This window comes from Castanea sativa, chromosome 8 (genome assembly GCF_040712315.1).
Source record: "Castanea sativa cultivar Marrone di Chiusa Pesio chromosome 8, ASM4071231v1".
Classification (NCBI taxonomy): domain Eukaryota; kingdom Viridiplantae; phylum Streptophyta; class Magnoliopsida; order Fagales; family Fagaceae; genus Castanea; species Castanea sativa.
Genome location: NC_134020.1, coordinates 51,480,667 through 51,498,166, shown reverse-complemented (window position 1 = coordinate 51,498,166; position 17,500 = coordinate 51,480,667). Strand labels below are relative to the sequence as shown.

At 35.0% G+C, this 17,500-nt stretch overlaps 1 pseudogene; it reads left to right on the top strand.

The window, feature by feature from the left end:
• Window positions 1–8,301: 8,301 nt before the first annotated feature.
• LOC142605613 (G-type lectin S-receptor-like serine/threonine-protein kinase LECRK2) lies at window positions 8,302–17,407 on the top strand (annotated as a pseudogene).
• Window positions 17,408–17,500: the final 93 nt, after the last annotated feature.

Genomic DNA, 17,500 nt, shown 5'->3' with positions numbered 1-17,500 from the left:
AATTTATAAAATTCCAAAACATTTGAAATGACAAATCTCTCCATAACTCATTGGGAAAAGAAAAGGGGGAAAAAAAAAGCAAAAGACATTACTTAATATTTTGAAATACACTTTAATTTAAAATTTAAAATTAAGAGAATTTAATTTTAAAATTAAGGATAATTTTGAAACCTACCTTAAGCACAGGCAGGTTAGTACACAATATTTTAATATTAATTTAACAAAGTTTGGTCAAACAAATGTAAACGGTGAAAATATTTTTTCTTTTCAAGTTTGGAGTAGAGTGCCATTTTTTCAAACCTCAAGGAAGAGGAATGTAATTACCCCTATATTATTGTTGTTGTTGTTGTTATTGTTGTTGTTGTTGTTTATAATTGATTTTTCATTTTCTTTTAAGTTAATAAAAACCTTACATGTACCTTTTTATTTATTTATAGAATATACATTTTTTTAACCTTTACATATCTTTTTTTAAAATGTGAATCTTTACATATACCTTAAGTAAACTCTATATATTCAACTTATTTAGATGTGTAAAATCATAGACTACTACTTCATAATGATAATAACTAATTAGTTTTATCACTTTTTTTCATAATTTCATTTATAACATTTTTTACTATTATCATATATTTACTTGCTAACAATTTTCATAACAAAGGTGTTAAATGAGATGTAGCATTGTTTATTAGATTTTTAAATGTAATTGTGTATGAAGATTACATACACACACACACGTACATACATACATACATACATACATACATACATATATATATATATATATATATGTAAAGTTAAATAATATGTCAAAAATGGGATTTTAAAATTTTCTAACTTTATTTCTTATGTAATTTCTATTATTACGTGAGAATATCTCCTTTTAGTTATGAATTAGAGTTTGATTAGTTTTAAGTTCAAATATATTACAATGACTTATATATATATATATATATATATATATATATATATATATATATATATATATTGCTATGATTGTGTATAATTATTGATTATTGATTCAATTTTTTAAGTGAATGTAATAGTTGATTTTATTGCACTATAAAGTTTTTACTGTTCTTCATATTGGTCATATTTATTTTTTATTTTTACTTCTCCTTACAACCTCTTTGTTTTCCATTTAATAGTTGCTAATTGACATTTGATTTTTTTTTTCTTTACCATCTCTCTCTCTCTCTCTCTCTCTCTCTCTCTCTCCCCCCATAGGCAACCTATTATTTTCCAAAATTTGATGATGATGTTATTGCATTAAATATGCATTGTAGTGTTTTTTTATTTAATTTTGCTACCCTTAAGTTAGTATATCCATAACTATTAGTTTCTTTATATTATATTTGGTTTGATATCCTCATTATTTTTTTTTTTAATTTAGTGTTTCCCAATTGGCATTTGTTTTGTATTATATTTTTTCTTTGATGTATTGGGTTTGAGAATGAGTGTGTCCCTAGTATTACTCCACTTTATGAGGACACTTTTATTTATTGAATTTAAGTAAATTTTTTAAATTTTAATTTTTTTAATAAAAAGGAGAGAAAAATATAAATAATTTAATAATATGGAAGATGTGAGGAGATGAATAGTGATATTAAGGTAGAAGGTAGTAGGAAGATGAAAAGATAAAGGCAAGGAAAAAACTTGGACAAAGTTTAAATGTAACAAAAAAAAAGTACAATTTTTTAAGGATAATTTTATTGATTTTAATTTAAATAAAATATTCCATGTTTAATTATTAAAAATAAAAAAAGAGAGAAAATATAAAAAATTTAATGATGTAGAAGATGTGATTGAATTTAAATGTTGAATAACATAAGATGAGAAGAAAAAAAAAAGTAAAAATAAAATATATAACAATAAATACCAAAAAAGAGAACAGTTGCACATAAAAGATTTTTGTTCTTTCTTATAATTCAAATTAAGATTGATGGTTTTTTTTTATATGTGTTTTGGGATTGTGCTTTTTTAATTTCCCATCAGAAAATCTTTTCTTTCCCATTTATAATTTTGATTGAATTTTGGCTTGAATTAATACTTAGTTGTTTTTGGAAATAGGAATTTGAATATGCCTACCAATTTTTTGACTAATAAATTATTGTAAAATCTATTTTTTATTCCTTTAATTTTATTTTAATTTTCGTTAAGTTAACATTGTAATTTTGTGGTGATTTTTTATTATTATGATAATTTCCTTATTCCTTAAGAGATGAGTTGTATATTAAGCAAATGTAACACACTACAACAAAGTTAGAAGAATATGGTTCACCTTAAAAAATATTAATGAAATACACAAAAAATATTAAAATGATATATTTGTAGAGATAAAAAGATTAAAAAAAAATTAAGTGTAAAAATCTTTTTTTTTGTTGGAAAAAAGAAAATGCTTGAAGGAATTGTTACTTTTTATATATTACACTTCATTCCATAATATTTATTTTCTCACGCATCGCGCGAGTTTGCGGCTAGTTTCCTATAAAAAATGAATGATTCTACAAGTCTTCTATTGGGAATAAATTCTAATCTTAGGCTGCTAAATGCAAATGTAGTAGAAACATGGTGAGAGAGAAGAATGGGTCGTGCTCATGGTTAGTGTAATAAGCATGTGATATGATTGTGGGCTTCTTTTATAATAGGATCTTTTGTTACTCTTAGAGCAAACAAAATGACACCCTTATCCCCACCCAAAATGTTTTCCTATAATTACAAGTTTTATATTTTAACCTCTAAGAAATGCATTGCAATGGCCAAATGATATGCCCCTTTAATATATTGTCTCTAATCAAATAAACAAAGGCTCCTATCCCTTTTAGGCACAGGTTTATATAGAATTCAATTGTTTTCAATTTTTTCTTTATCTGTAAGAAAAAACCATCAACCTTAACTAACCAAAAGAAGAACTATCAACATTAATTAGAGTTATAAGAAAGAACAAAAAAAGGGTGACATTTAACAATTAAAGAGAAAAAAAAAAAAAATTTAAAAAACAAATCTAAATGGCATAAACCAGTGTGGAGTTTTAAAGAACTCTTGGTTTACCTAGAATATAATAGAGAAAATAAAAATGAGACTAATACTAATTCTAGGAAACATATATAGAGAAATAGAAATGAGGATGCTAATTAAAGAACATTGGCAATACCATCAATCCCGTTTGAAGCTTAATCATAGCTCCACTAATTTGCTGACTTTCAAATTTTGGCTGGTATATATTCAGGCGTTCTCCAATGCCATAAAATTCCTTATTGTTTGGTTTTACTTGAATTCTTGCAAACTACCAGATTAAATTAATTGAGAAAATGAGCATAATGATTCTAGTGTAGGAAAAAAAAAGAAAAAAAAAAGAAAGAATTTCCAAAGATTAGTAATTTGGCATAAATAGAAGAATGTATAAAAATTCATCGAAAAATTGAGAGAGAAAGAGAGAGAACCTTTTTTTTGAATTCCGGCAAACTACCCGATTAAATTAAGTGAGAAAATGAGCACAATGATTCTAGTGTAGGAAAAAAAAAAAGAAAAAAGAAGAAGAAAGGATTCCCAAAGATTAGTAATTTGGCATAAGTAGAAGAATGTATAAAAAATTCATCGAAAAATTGAGAGAGAGAGAGAGAGAGAACCTTTTTTGTGAGAGAAAACCATGCATAGAATGGAATAAATAGTTACAAATTTATAATAAGAGAGTGTGAATAAGAAGAGACAAAATAAAGAAAGATGAAGAGAAATAAGAAGAATAATATTTATGTAGAGGGTAGTGGGGAAATGAAAAGGTAAGAGTGGAGAATGGTTGGAAAAAGTGTAAATATTAAAATAAAATAAAAAGTAAATGTTAATAACAATTATAGAAAAATTGGCAAGAAAATGATAATGAGGTGGACGCTGATGTGGCTCAACTAGAGCGTAGCAACAATAAATGTTACACTTCAACTTTTAGATAGATATAAATGGGTGATTCTAAGTTCCTGGTCATTGCCCACTGTGACTAACTCAAAACCTATGTATTGATTTTGAAGAGAAGATTGGCAAGGTGGATGTTTATGTCACCAGCTTTGCTATAGATCTGGTGTTCTGTATATCCTGACTGTCTATTAATATGAATACTATTTTGTGTGAAGCAATTGTTTGTATAAAATTTTATCACACAGAAAAATGGTTCCTGGAAAAAAAAAAAAATTCTACTAGTAGTGCAAATTTTGTCTTTTCTAGTAATGCCATTGCCATCATTCATATGGATTGAAAAACCAAGTAAATAGATTTTTTTAGATGAAAGTAGATATTATATTACAGAAATTAAATATATTTTATTTAATAATGTTATAAAAGTATAGTATTAAATTATTAATGTATTATAGATTATAGGGCCTTGTAGTTTAGTTCAACTACTAACACCTCTTGACGTTTTCAAGAAAGATGTCCATAGATTAAATCCTCCACCCAACTATTGAATTATTATTATTATTATTATTATTATTATTATTATTATTATATCATAGTTCCTTTTTTTTTTTTTTTCCCCATTTTAGGGCAATTGCCTAGGGATTGAGCTGGCATTATTAGGTTGACCTGACTCTCAAAAGACTAGTTATATAGTCTTATATATTGTAGGTTATGTAAATATTCCTTGTATTGTATTTTATTGAGTTCTATTTGCATTGGAGACAAGAGGATCAGAGACATCCCATGTTAGGCGAATTTACCAATTACTCTAAAAGCTCAAGCTGAGAGACAAGAGTGTAAGCTACTTATTCACAAGTTCTAATAACCTCATTGCCTAATTATGCACCAAGTTTGATCCTTATTGACGAATTAAAAAAAAAAAACATTCACTTCATTTTATTGCTTAAAATTCAAACAACCTCTCCTACGAGAGGCAAAATTGTTAAGCTCTCCATTTGTTTACTTAAGAATAGGAAAGAAAGAAAAATTTTGAGCAATTCATTCTTTTTTCTTCTATTGAGATTTTTATATTTTAACTTTGACCTCACCTTCCTAAATTCATAGCTTTGACAAGACAAGTAATAAGCCCAGCTTCTTTTCCGTTTTCTCTTACTAAAAGACCCAAAATCCAAAATGACACAATCTGGACTATTATTTTTTTCTTTTCTTTTTTCACCCCTCTTAAGTTTCTCATAATTGAACTCACATTAGCTCAACTAAGCTTATAGCTTTAACAAGAGAAGTAACTCACTTTCTTTTCCATTTTTCTCTTACGAAAAGACATCCTTAAATAACAAAACTTGTACCATTTCATTAATTTATACTTTTGTCATCTTCTAGATTTATTATAATCTAATACTTACATAAGCTAATAGCTTCAACATGAAAAGTAAAAAGCTCCCTTTCTTTTCTATTTTTTATTTTCCAAAAAGCCAAAATTACAGTAAAACACACACACACACACATATAGATGTGATATATAAAAGACCATGAAAAAAATATTAGAAAAAAATGATATTCGGCCAAAGGAAACAAACACAACCATATATATCATTATGTGATGTGCCATAAATCAAAGTTGTCCATTCCTTTGGCTTCCTAATTACTATTTACAATTCTTGTAGCTTGACAAGCAAGAAAGGAGCTTTAACTCCAAGAAGCACATTTTTCTAACGAAGTCACAATCACATAATTTCTTGCTTTAACAAAGAAGGCATAATTTCAACAAACCATGTAAGTTAAATTTTGTTTCTCTATTTATCTTGGTGGCAAGAAATAAAAAGAGATTCAAAATTATGGTTGAACTGAGTTTAATTTGCAAAGAAAAATCTCATTTAAACATCTACTATATCATTTGTCTTAATTACAATTGTGAACCATGAAATTGCAATATTCCAAAGCCAAAATAGACTTAAACCACAAGCAAGTATTATGCAGTTTCCTATAAAATGTAACGAATGAGGAAAAACCACACATTTGCAAAACTATTAACAAAAACATATTTATGCGATATTCTTATATTAAACAAAAATTTAATTACAAATGACAAAAAGTATAACAATAAATAAATAAGTGAAAAATGATAAGGCAAATAGAAACAAAAGGGGAAAGATAATATTTGAACTCAAAAAAAAAAAAAAACTTATAACCCAAAATATCTAAGAATTGTAAAGTTCAAATCGCTAATACTTTTCTTCTTATCCTTTCTGAGCTACCAAATAGACTTCCAATTCATTTTACAAATTTCAATTGCTTACACAAGAAAATGTCAGAAAACAAAAGAAATCAAATCCAATTTTAATACTCACCCTTCACTATCCCCATATGTGAACACACACACACACACACACACACACACAAAACCCAAAAGATCTAAGAATTTCAAATTTTAGATCTCTATACTTTTCTTCTTATCCATTTTTAGTAACCAATTGCCTTCCAATTGATTACACAAACTTCAATTGGCTAAATTAGACAATGCCAGAATATTAAAAGAAAACAAATCCAAATCTTGCTCTTAACCATTCTCATCTCAAAAGACACACATGCAAAATTTTCAAAGCAAAGAAAAGAAGCATGGATATAGCTATATTCGAACAAAAATGAGAAATCTTACATGAGGAAAACTTTGGACAGAATCAAGAACACCTTCTCCATCTGCAATGTACATAAATGGTGATTTTAGAAGCATAACCACAAAAAAAAAAAAAAAAAAAAGCCTTGGAATCAGAATATACATTAGGGGGAAAGAGAGATGAGATATGATTGAACCTATTCTGCCATGATTAGGGTTTGCCTAGATTAATAGAATCTGAACTTAAAAATTTGGATAAATTTGGCACTTCTGTTTGGTCAAGCTCTTTTTAGTTATGCTAACTTGATTTAATGCAAATAATTGATCAATATTAGCAAACAATCAAAGATTGAAACCCACAAGGAAATAAATACAAACACAAATCTTAAGAACCAAAAAAAGGAGAAAAAATAAAATAAAAATAGAGATACAGGAAAAATTGGTCGGTTTTTCTTCCCATATATATATATATATTTTTTTTTTTTTTGGGATAGAAATTTGACTTGTGCCTGAAAAGAGAGAGAGAGAGAGAAGAGATACGGAGAGTCGGGAGAGAGTTCCAAACTTTTCGCCTCTCTCCCTTTGTTATTGTCTCCCTCCCTTTTAATTTTTATTATTTTATTCAGCCAAACGCACCGTTCTAGCTTCACAAAAAGACAAAAGTTAACTAAACCGAAAAAACACTGGAGAGGCATTGCCTCTTTTTATATAGTTAGTAGAAATTTAAAAACAGTTCAAACACATATTTTTACTAATAAATGCCACATTGGAGAGATGAATTAATTCCTTGTACTTTTTATTAAATTTAAAAACAGTTCAAACAAATATTTTTACTAATAAATCTCACATTGGAGACATAGATTAATTCTATGTACTTTTTATAAGACTAAATTGTAAATTATAACATTAGGGAATGTTTGGATTTTACATCTTAAAGTTTCGATTTTACATCTTAAAGTTTCAAAATTTAGATTTTACCCCACTGAAGTTTTGGGATGTTTAGATTTTAATTTTATATCCTAACGTTTCAAATTTTAGATTTTATCTCCTAAAGTTTGGGATATTTAGATTTTACTTTCTAAAATTTGGGAATGTTCGGATTTTATATCTTGAAATTTCAGAATTTGGGATGTAAAATCCAAACAATAGTATAAGGAGTAAAATGTAAATTTTGAAAGTCCATGATATAAAATTCAAACACCCCAAAATTTTAGGAATGTAGTTTACAATTTAGCCTTTTTATAATCATCTTTTTGTCTCACATGTATATGAAAAATAATGGCTTGTCCTTTGAAGCATTGTTATGTATTCTGTTTCGTTCTGGTTGGAAAATCTCCACATGTAAACTAGAATGATAATCCCCTATTCCACCTTGGATGAAATTTCAGCCATTTCGGTTGATACTGGCCGAAATTAAAGATATGGCCGGAATGCAGAAGTGAAAAAAAAAATGAAGAAAAATATAATTACATCTCAGTTTGGAAATTTTAATTTATTTACAAAAAAATCATAAGTGGACCGTAGTGAAGTCATATGAGAGAATGGGTCAAATTCAAAAACGTGGAAATTTTTAAGAGAGGACAAAGAAAACATAATAAAGCACTCAAATAGATTTGTCATTATACAAGCCTATCATTTATGCTACAAAGTGTTCCAGTTCCACTGCCCAATACTTATAACATTATGTTCCCAATGCAAATCTTCCTCTACCAGTAGATTTGTCATAAATACAGTTTATCGTTTATACTACTACAGCGTATCAATTATAAACTCCTAATATCATGGCTTTACAACTATCATATCTTCTCTCCTTGTTGCTTCTTGTTCTGTTGCTGCCATATTCCACCGCTGCTCAAACTTCAGCAACCAATCGCTAGGCTCGTCCCTTACTGCACCAGAAAAAGGCTCTTACTGGGCATCGCCTTTTGGTGACTTTGCTTCTGGTTTCCAACAAATTGGAATGGAGGCTATCTACAAGCCATATGGTTCGACAAAATACCTGAAGAAACCATTGTCTGGTCAGCCAATGGAGATAATCTGGTGCCAACAGGATCCAAAGGTGAACTTACTAAAGTTGGCCAATTGGTACTCAGTGACCCAACAGGCACATAGATATGGAAATCTGAGTTGGGTGGTTTAGGAGTTGTCTATGCAGCCATGCATGACACCGGAAACTTTGTGCTGGCAAGCCAGGATGGTGGCTATATGTGGTAGAGCTTTGATCATCCGACAGAGACAATATTACCTACACAAACAATGAGTCTGGGAAGCAAGCTTGTAGCTCATTACTCAGAAAGGAATAAGTCTAATGGAAGGCTCCAGTTTGCACTACAAACGGATGGAAATCTTGTGCTTCAAACTTTAGCATACCCTATAGATTGGTCTAACACTGCTTATTGGTTAAGTGGAACTATTGGCAGTGGCTTTCAGGTGGTCTTCAATGAGTCTGGCTCTATATACCTCACAACTAGAAACGGAAGCATACTTACTGTGATATCATCTAATCCTAGTTCTACACAGGACTTCTATCAAAGAGCAATCATGGAATATGATGAAGTTTTTACACAATATGTCTACCCAAAAAACAGCACTAATAGTTCAAATGCTGGGAGCTGGCCTATGGCCTGGTCCTCATTGGTCTATATACCTCCTAATATATGCTATCTTCTGGAAGACATAGGCAGTGGAGCATGTGGGTTCAACAGCTATTGCGTCCTAGAAGATGATCGAAAACCAAATTGCAGATGCCCACCTGGCTACACCTTCATTAATCTAGATGATATTACGGAAGGTTGCAAACAGAACTTTCGTCCACAAAGTTGCGATGAAGCATCTCCAGAAACATTTGTTAGTATGCAAAATACAAATTGGCCCCAATCCGGATTTGATTATGCAAAATATGGTGGAGGCAGCATAACTGAAGATTGGCGTAGAAAAGCTTGCTTGGATGACTGTTTCTGTGCAGTGGCCATTTTTGGCAATGGGCGGTGCTTCAAAAAGAAAATTCGTCTCTCAAATGGGAGACTAGACCCCACCAACGCTGCGAACAAAGTTCTAATCAAAATAAGCAAAGATAATTCTACTTTTAAGCCTTCAGGTGCAGATTTGTTGAAGAAAAATCATTCAACTGTGATACTTATTATGTCGGTGCTCCTTAGCAGCTCGATGTTTCTATACTTACTCTTCCTGTTGGCTGACTTTTTGCTTGTTTCGATTTCAAATATTGGAAACCAAATGCCCTCAAAACATACCCTTTCATGCCAGGCATGAATTTATGAAATTACACTTATGAGGAACTAACAAAAGCCACAAATGGGCTCAGGGAAAAGGTAGGGAGGGGTGCCTTTGCAAAAGTTTATAAAGGAATTCTAGAATACGAGGACAGAAAACTAGTTGCGGTTAAAAGGATGAATGATTTTGTGAAAGACTGCGATATGGAGTTCAAAGCTGAAGTGAGTGCTATTGGCAGTACAAACCACAGAAATTTGGTCCAACTGCTAGGATACTGCAACGAGGGGCAGCACCGGCTTCTTGTTTATGATTTCATGAGTAATGGTTCTTTAGCAAGCTTTCTATTTGGGGGTTCACAGCCATATTGGTACCAAAGAATTCAAATTGCATTAGAAGCTGCAAGAAGGCTGACGTAGGACAACTACAATAGTATAATAAAACAGAAAAATGATAGGATAAACCCTAGAGTTAGCACCTAAGGGCTGCTTGGAGTCAGCACCAAACAAATTGGAGTCGGCACTAGTGTAAAAGAAAACAAACGTTTTTTATAATTCTCAAAAAGCTGTGTTACAATAATCAGAAAAAGTGTTTAAATAGCTAATAACACAAAACCCTAATTATTAAATGTTCGGGCTTGCTTAATCTCAAGCCCAATAACTAATAGCTCCATCCATAAGGCCACAGGTTGGGCCGTCTTCTTTTTGCTTTTCCTCCCATACGTGTGTATAATTGGGGGCCTATATCTTGTGTCCGCACCAACTCCCCCCGGGTGAGAGGAGCTCGACCCCGTTAAGTGGAAAGCTGAAGAGCTCTGATAGTACTCCAGTAAGTCAGGATCCAGTCACTGTAGCTCATCTCTAGTAATCCATATGCAATCAGAATCTGGTCGCCCGCGCCACCGAACTAGGAAACGGTGAACTCCTCCATCCTTGGTAGAAACAATTTGCTCATCTAAAATAGCATCAATAGATTCTTTATGTGCATAGGGCAAATTTAAGGGTAAAGGGGTAGGCATAGGGGCATCAATAGGATTAAACAAAGGCTCATCAAAAAGAGTATCATGAATAGCTGTAGGACTTTTATAAGCAACTAGATCCTCAATATTAAAGGAGGAGCTAATACCATAATCATGAGGAAGGTCAATGACATATGCATTTGGGCCCATTCGTTTCAATACCTTGAACGGACCGGCACTACGAGCCTACAATTTCTTAACGGTCCTAGAGGGAAACCGTTCAGGTCGGATCCGAATCATGACATAATCTCCTACTTGAAACTCTGCATGACGCCGATGAGTATCAGCATGAATTTTATATTGAGAATTACTTACCTGAATTTTTTTGTGAATCTCAGTATGCAAATCATGAACATGTTATGCGAATGCCTCAGCAGATTCAGAAATCCTAACATGTGGGGACATGGGCAAAAGATCTAAGGGCTTCCTAGGTGTATATCCATGCACAACCTCAAAAGGACTAACGCCTATTGACCTATTGACAGAGTTATTATATGCAAGTTGGGCTATAGGAAGAATTGAATCCCAATTCCGATTGGCTTCACCCACTAGACACCGAAGGAGGTTCCCTAGGCTACGATTAACCATCTCAGTTTGACCATCAGTTTGAGGATGAAATGCCGTAAAAAATTTCAATTTGGTGCCTACTAAATGCCACAAGGTCTTCCAAAAATAACTCATGAAGCGAACATCCCTATCAGACACTATGGTTTTGGGGAGACCACAAAGCTTGAAAATCTCATCAAAGTAAAGCTTTGCAATTTTAGAAGCATCAGAAGTCTTAGAACATGGTAGAAAATGAGCCATCTTAGAGAAGCGATCAACAACTACTAGGATAGAATCATGCTTCCTAAAGGTGCGGGGCAAACCTAGCACAAAGTCCATACTCATGTCTTGCCACGGGCGATCTGGCACAGGTAAAGGCGTGTACAGACCAGTGTTTTGCTTGCGATGTTTGGCTAGTTGATATGTACGACACTGACCAACTATCTTAGCAACGCTCCTCTTAAGACTAGGCCAATAGAATTGACATTCCACTTCCTCAATTGTCTTATCACGACCAAAATGACCTGCAAGGCCTCCTGCATGTATCTCCCAAACTAGGAAATCTCTCACTGATGACCGAGGGATACACAACTTGTTGGCTTTGAACAAGTAACCATCCTGAAAGGTATAATCATCCAAGACGGGGTGTGAAGCATTACTTAGGCTAGTGTAGAGCTCCCCAAAATCTTGGCATGACTGATAGTCATCCTTAAGTCGTTTAAACCTAGTGACCTTAACACTCATGACTGATAGCAAAGACACTCTTCGACTCAGTGCATCAGCAGCCTTATTCTCAACTGCCGCCCTATGTTTCACCACAAAGTAGTAGCGTTGCAGAAATTCAACCCAACTACCGTGCCTAAAATTTAGCTTCTTTTGGGAATTGAGATAGCGCAAAGCTTCATGATCAGAGTAGATAATAAACTCTCGAGACAACAAGTAATGGCGCCAATGCCAAAGAGCTCATACAATGGCATAAAATTCTTTGTCATATGTGGAGTACTTTTGCTTAGCATCATTCAACTTCTCACTGAAATAGGCAATTGGATGGCGCTCTTGACTAAGTACTCCCCCTATGCCAATACCTGAGGCATCACATTCCACTTCAAAAGGCTTGGTAAAATCAGGGAGATGCATGACAGGTGCCTCAATCATCTTCTGTTTCACCTCCTTGAAGGCCTTAGTAGCAGCTTTTGTCCAAATAAACTCCTTATGTTTCAAGCAGTTAGTGATGAGGGACATAATGGTACTAAATCCTTTGATGAATCGGCGATAAAAGGAAGCGAGCCCATGAAAGCTTCGAATCTCATGTATAGTTTTGGGCTCGGGCCAATCCATAATGGCTTGAACCTTCTGGGGGTCGGCAGAAACTTCTTCAGATGACACTATGAAACCTAGGAAGACAACTTTATCTGTAAAGAAAGAGCACTTCTTGAGGTTACCATATAAACTCTCTTTCCTAAGGATTGTACAAACTTGAGTTAGGTGGTCTAAGTGTTGCTCCCTAGACTTACTATAAATGAGGATATCATCAAAGTACACAACTAGGAATTTTCCCATAAAAGGCTTAAGCACTTGAGTCATCACTTTCATAAAAGTACTAGGAGCATTGGACAATCCAAAAGGCATAGCCATCCACTCATATAAACCATCTTTCGTCTTGAAGGCAGTTTTCCACTCATCACCAGGACGAACCCTAATTTGATGATAGCCACTTTTTAAATCTATCTTGGAGAAAATCATTGCTCAAGCCATCATATCCAACATGTCATCCAACCGAGGGATAGGAAAATGATACTTCACAGTGATCTTGTTGATGGCACGAGTATCGACACACATCCTCCAAGTCCCATCTTTCTTTGGAGTTAAGAGTGCAGGGACTGCACAAGGGCTTAAGCTCTCACGAACAAAACCCTTCCTAAGTAGTTCTTTTACTTGCCTTTGCAACTCGGCATGTTCTGCAGGGCTCATCCTATAATGGGGCAAGTTAGGTAGGGTCGCTCCGGGCACAAAATCTATGGCGTGTTGGATATCACGCATGGGCGGTAAATGATCGGGGAGTTCCTTAGGGAAAACATCCTTAAATTCCTAAAGCACGGACCTCACTTCTTCAGGTTGCTCCTCACAGGTCTCTCCATGAAGTTCCCTAGCAACCAAGACAAATACAATGGATTCTTGAACTGCTACCCTTTCAAATGCCTTTGGGCTTATGATGTTCAGACCTTTCGCCTTCGGCACTTCTGGCTTCTTGCTTATGTCGATTGGCTTGGGTTTCAAAGGATTAAGCACAATCTTCTTGCCTCCAAACATAAATGAGCAAGAATTGGATCGCCCATCAAGGGTGACATCCAAATCATAAAGTCAAGGTCTACCTAAGATAATATGCCTTACATCCATGGGAATTACGTCACACCATATTTCTGCCTTGTAGGTAAGGAATTGAAGTGGGGCAACACATCTTTCTTTTATGGCTATGGAGGAAGTATCCACCTAAGAAACTTTATATGGGTTAGGGTGTGGGATCAATTTCAAGCCTAGGTGGGAAACAACGTTAGAGGACACCACATTAATGCAACTCCCACTATCTATAATAACCTTGCACGTTTTGTCTCCACACTTAGTGTAAGTCTAGAAGATGGCACTTCTTCGCCAATCATCAGTTTCCCTTTGTTCTGTCAAAGCACACCTTACCTCATTCACTCTAGGGACACCAAAAACAGCCTTGGAATCATCAACCTGGGGAGAGATGGCTCTAATGCACGTGAGGTAGCTAGGATCATCTTCCCATTTGGCCTCAACACCTTGGACTTCTTCAGCATTTGGGTCATACACTAGCTTTTCAACATTTTCTACCTTTTCATCATCCTCTTGAATGACAAGGGTCCTAGAGGGACATCTAGCTGCGACATGTCCAATCCAATTGCATTTGAAGCATTGGAGGTGAGAGCCTAATCTTGAGGGCTCATTGATCACACCTTTTTCCTTGTCCTCTTTTTGTATCGGGATGTTATTGAGGTTGACCTTAGGGGGTAAGGCAAGTTTAGGTTTGCTACCAAAAGGTTAAGGGTTGGGAGGAATGCTTCGAAGCTCAGAAAGTCGCCAAAAGATAGATTTGGATGCTAACTCACAATTCCTAGCAAGGTCATAGGCTTCTCTTAAGGTGGTGACTCCTCGGGTGATAATCTTGCCTAGTAGGTTAGCATTTAAACCTTTCTTGAACCTATTGAGTGTGACAACCTCTTCCTCAACTATTCGAATTCGCCTATGGAATTCCTTGAATTTCTCTATGTATTTGGTCATAGGAGCAGTGCCTTGTCTTAGGTGATCCCATTCCTCAATGAGGGAGCTCTTATAAGTTGGAGGAAGATAATTCCTCGAGAGGGCGTCCTTCATCTCCATCCAATCAATAATGGGGGGCTCACGTCGTCACCTAAGGGTTTCCTCAAGGTCCTCCCAGAAAAGATCAGCTCTCCCAATTAACTTCATCCTAGCATACCTCACTTTCCTATTCTCAGCCCAATGGTAATAGTCAAAGAATTTCTCCATTGGACGTAACCAATCAGTGAAAACCCATGGGTCTAGGCAGCCATCAAAGGTGGGTGCTTCTATCCTTTCCTTAGACATCCTATCATCATAATCCCTAGGACCATAGTGATTATAGTGATCATGTTCAAAATGTGGAGCCCTATAAAGTGACCATTGTTATTTTGCTTAAGCATGTTATCTCCTTCATGGTTAGTGGTCTCTCTTTGAGATGTTTCAATTCGCTCTACCCTATCCAGCAAATCACAGACACTCTTGCTAGGTCTCCTATGGTTTGCTCTAAAGAGGGCCTAGATTCGGAAGTGGATTGATATTCAGGGTTTGACATGACGCGACCACTACGTAGATGCATGCAACACAATATTTAGGAATGCAGTTGAGATTCCCAAAAATTCAAGTAATCAATTCTCAATGTAAAATTAAAGGTCAAGCAAGAGTGCATGTAGAGACTAGATCGATGAATCAAAGAAAGGAATTGCAGTCAAATAGTGACAGCGTTCACAATATTAAGAGATAGCCCAAATAAAAGTCAAATTCCAATAAGCTCCATAATTAGTAATAAGAATCAGATATTTCAAACAAAATTGGTTTTTTTTTTTTTTTTTGAAATTTTAGAGTGGGTACTGAAAGAGGATAGAAGCAGTAAAACAGCTAATTTGAGCACAAAATGGATAGGATAATGGAGTATGGTGGGATATGCACATAAAAAAACATAAAGATAATATTTTTTTAATGAGACAAAATTGAATCTACCAAAAAAAAAAAAAAATAGAGTCAGAATTGTACCCTAGTCAGTGGCTCCACGTATTGCATTAGATAGCCACGGTTTGCTCCTCAAGTAGTGAATTGACTTGTGAACCTGTGAAACAATTCAAGCCCAAATACAAGCAATGGGCTGTCACGGCAACAGTGTTTTCTCCTTTTTTTTTTTTTTTTTTGAAATACAATAAAAGACTACAGCTTAAAACAAGACTCTGCTAACCTAACTCCCAAACATAACACTGAACTAAAGAAGCTACTAGAAACAAAAGAAACTAAAAAAGGAAGAAAAGAAACAGTGGAGTCATTGGCTGGAGCCATCGACGGAGGCAGCGGCTGGAGTCGCCGGAGTCATCGGCGGAGTTGGAGGCTGCTCGTCTCGGCCTTGGCATCGGCGGTGATCGACGTCCTCAGCAGCAGTGGTCGAGGGTTAGCTGTTGGGCTTCACGACGGCTGGTGGCTGGTGACGGTTGGGCTTCGCGGCGGCTGGTGGCAGTGGTGGCTGTTGGGCTTCGTGGCGGCTGGTGGTTGTTGGGCTTCGCGGCAATGGGTGTTGGCGGCTGGGTCCGTGGGTCTCTGCTTCTTCTTCTTTTTTTTTTTTTTTTTTTTTTTTTTTTGGGCTGTGGGTTCTGTGATCAAAGGCGAGCACGGATGGTGGTTACCAGCTTGGGAGGCGCCGCTGGCTTTTCTGTTAGTTTGGGGGTGAAAACTCATGTGGGGCTTGGGGGAATACACGGATTGCAGGGACTGGCTTGGGCTTGTTCAAGATCTCATGGGGCAAAAATTTGAAAGGTACTGTCATGGTTGGCTTGCTCTTTTTTGATGGCTTTGCTTTGACGTGGTTGTCTACGATTGTGTAGAATGGACCGAAAGTCTGCTCTGATACCAAAACTGACGTAGGACAACCACAATAGTATAATAGAACAGAAAAATGATAGGATAAACCCTAGGAGTCAGCACCTAAGGGCTGCTTGGAGTCAGCACCAAGCAAACTGGAGTCGGCACCAGTGTAAAAGAAAACAAACATTTTTTATAATTCTCAAAAAGCTGTGTTACAATAATCAGAAAAAGTGTTTAAATAGCTAACAACACAAACCCTAATTATTAAATGTTCAGGCTTGCTTAATCTAAAGCCCAATAACTAATAGGCTCCATCCATAAGGCCACAGGTTGGGCTGTCTTCTTTTTGCTCTTCCTCCCATACGTGTGTATAATTGGGGGCCTATATCTTGTGTCTGCACCAAAGGCTCTTTTACTTGCGTGAAGAATGCAGCACCCAAATCATACAATGTGATATCAAGCCACAGAACATCCTCTTGGATGACTCTTTTGTAGCTAGAGTTTCTGACTTTGGATTAGCTAAGGTTTTGAAAATAGACCAAGCTCGTACTACTACTGGAATCAGGGGAACTAAAGGGTATGTTGCACCTGAATGGTTCAGAAACATGCCTGTTACAATCAAGGTGGATGTTTATAGCTTTGGCATTTTGTTATAGAGCTCATTTGCTGCAGGAAGAGTTTTGAAGCAGAGGCAAAGGACGAGGATCAGATGATACTAGTTGACTGGGCATATGATTGCTATAAAGACAAGAAACTGGATCAGTTAGTGGAGAATGATGAGGAGGCAATCGATGACATGAAGAGAGTAGAGAAATATGTGATGATTGCAATATGGTGCATTCAGGAGGATCCATCACTAAGGCCAACAATGAACAAAAGTAGTACAAATGATGGAAGGATTTGTTGACGTCTCAGTTCCTCCAGGTCCATCCTCATTTATTAGTTCAATGTAAATCCTCTTATGTAATTACCTTTCTAGTTGCTTAAGTCTTTATGCATGTTTAATTGTCAATACTCAATACTATCAGCTTGGCAAGTCAAGTAAT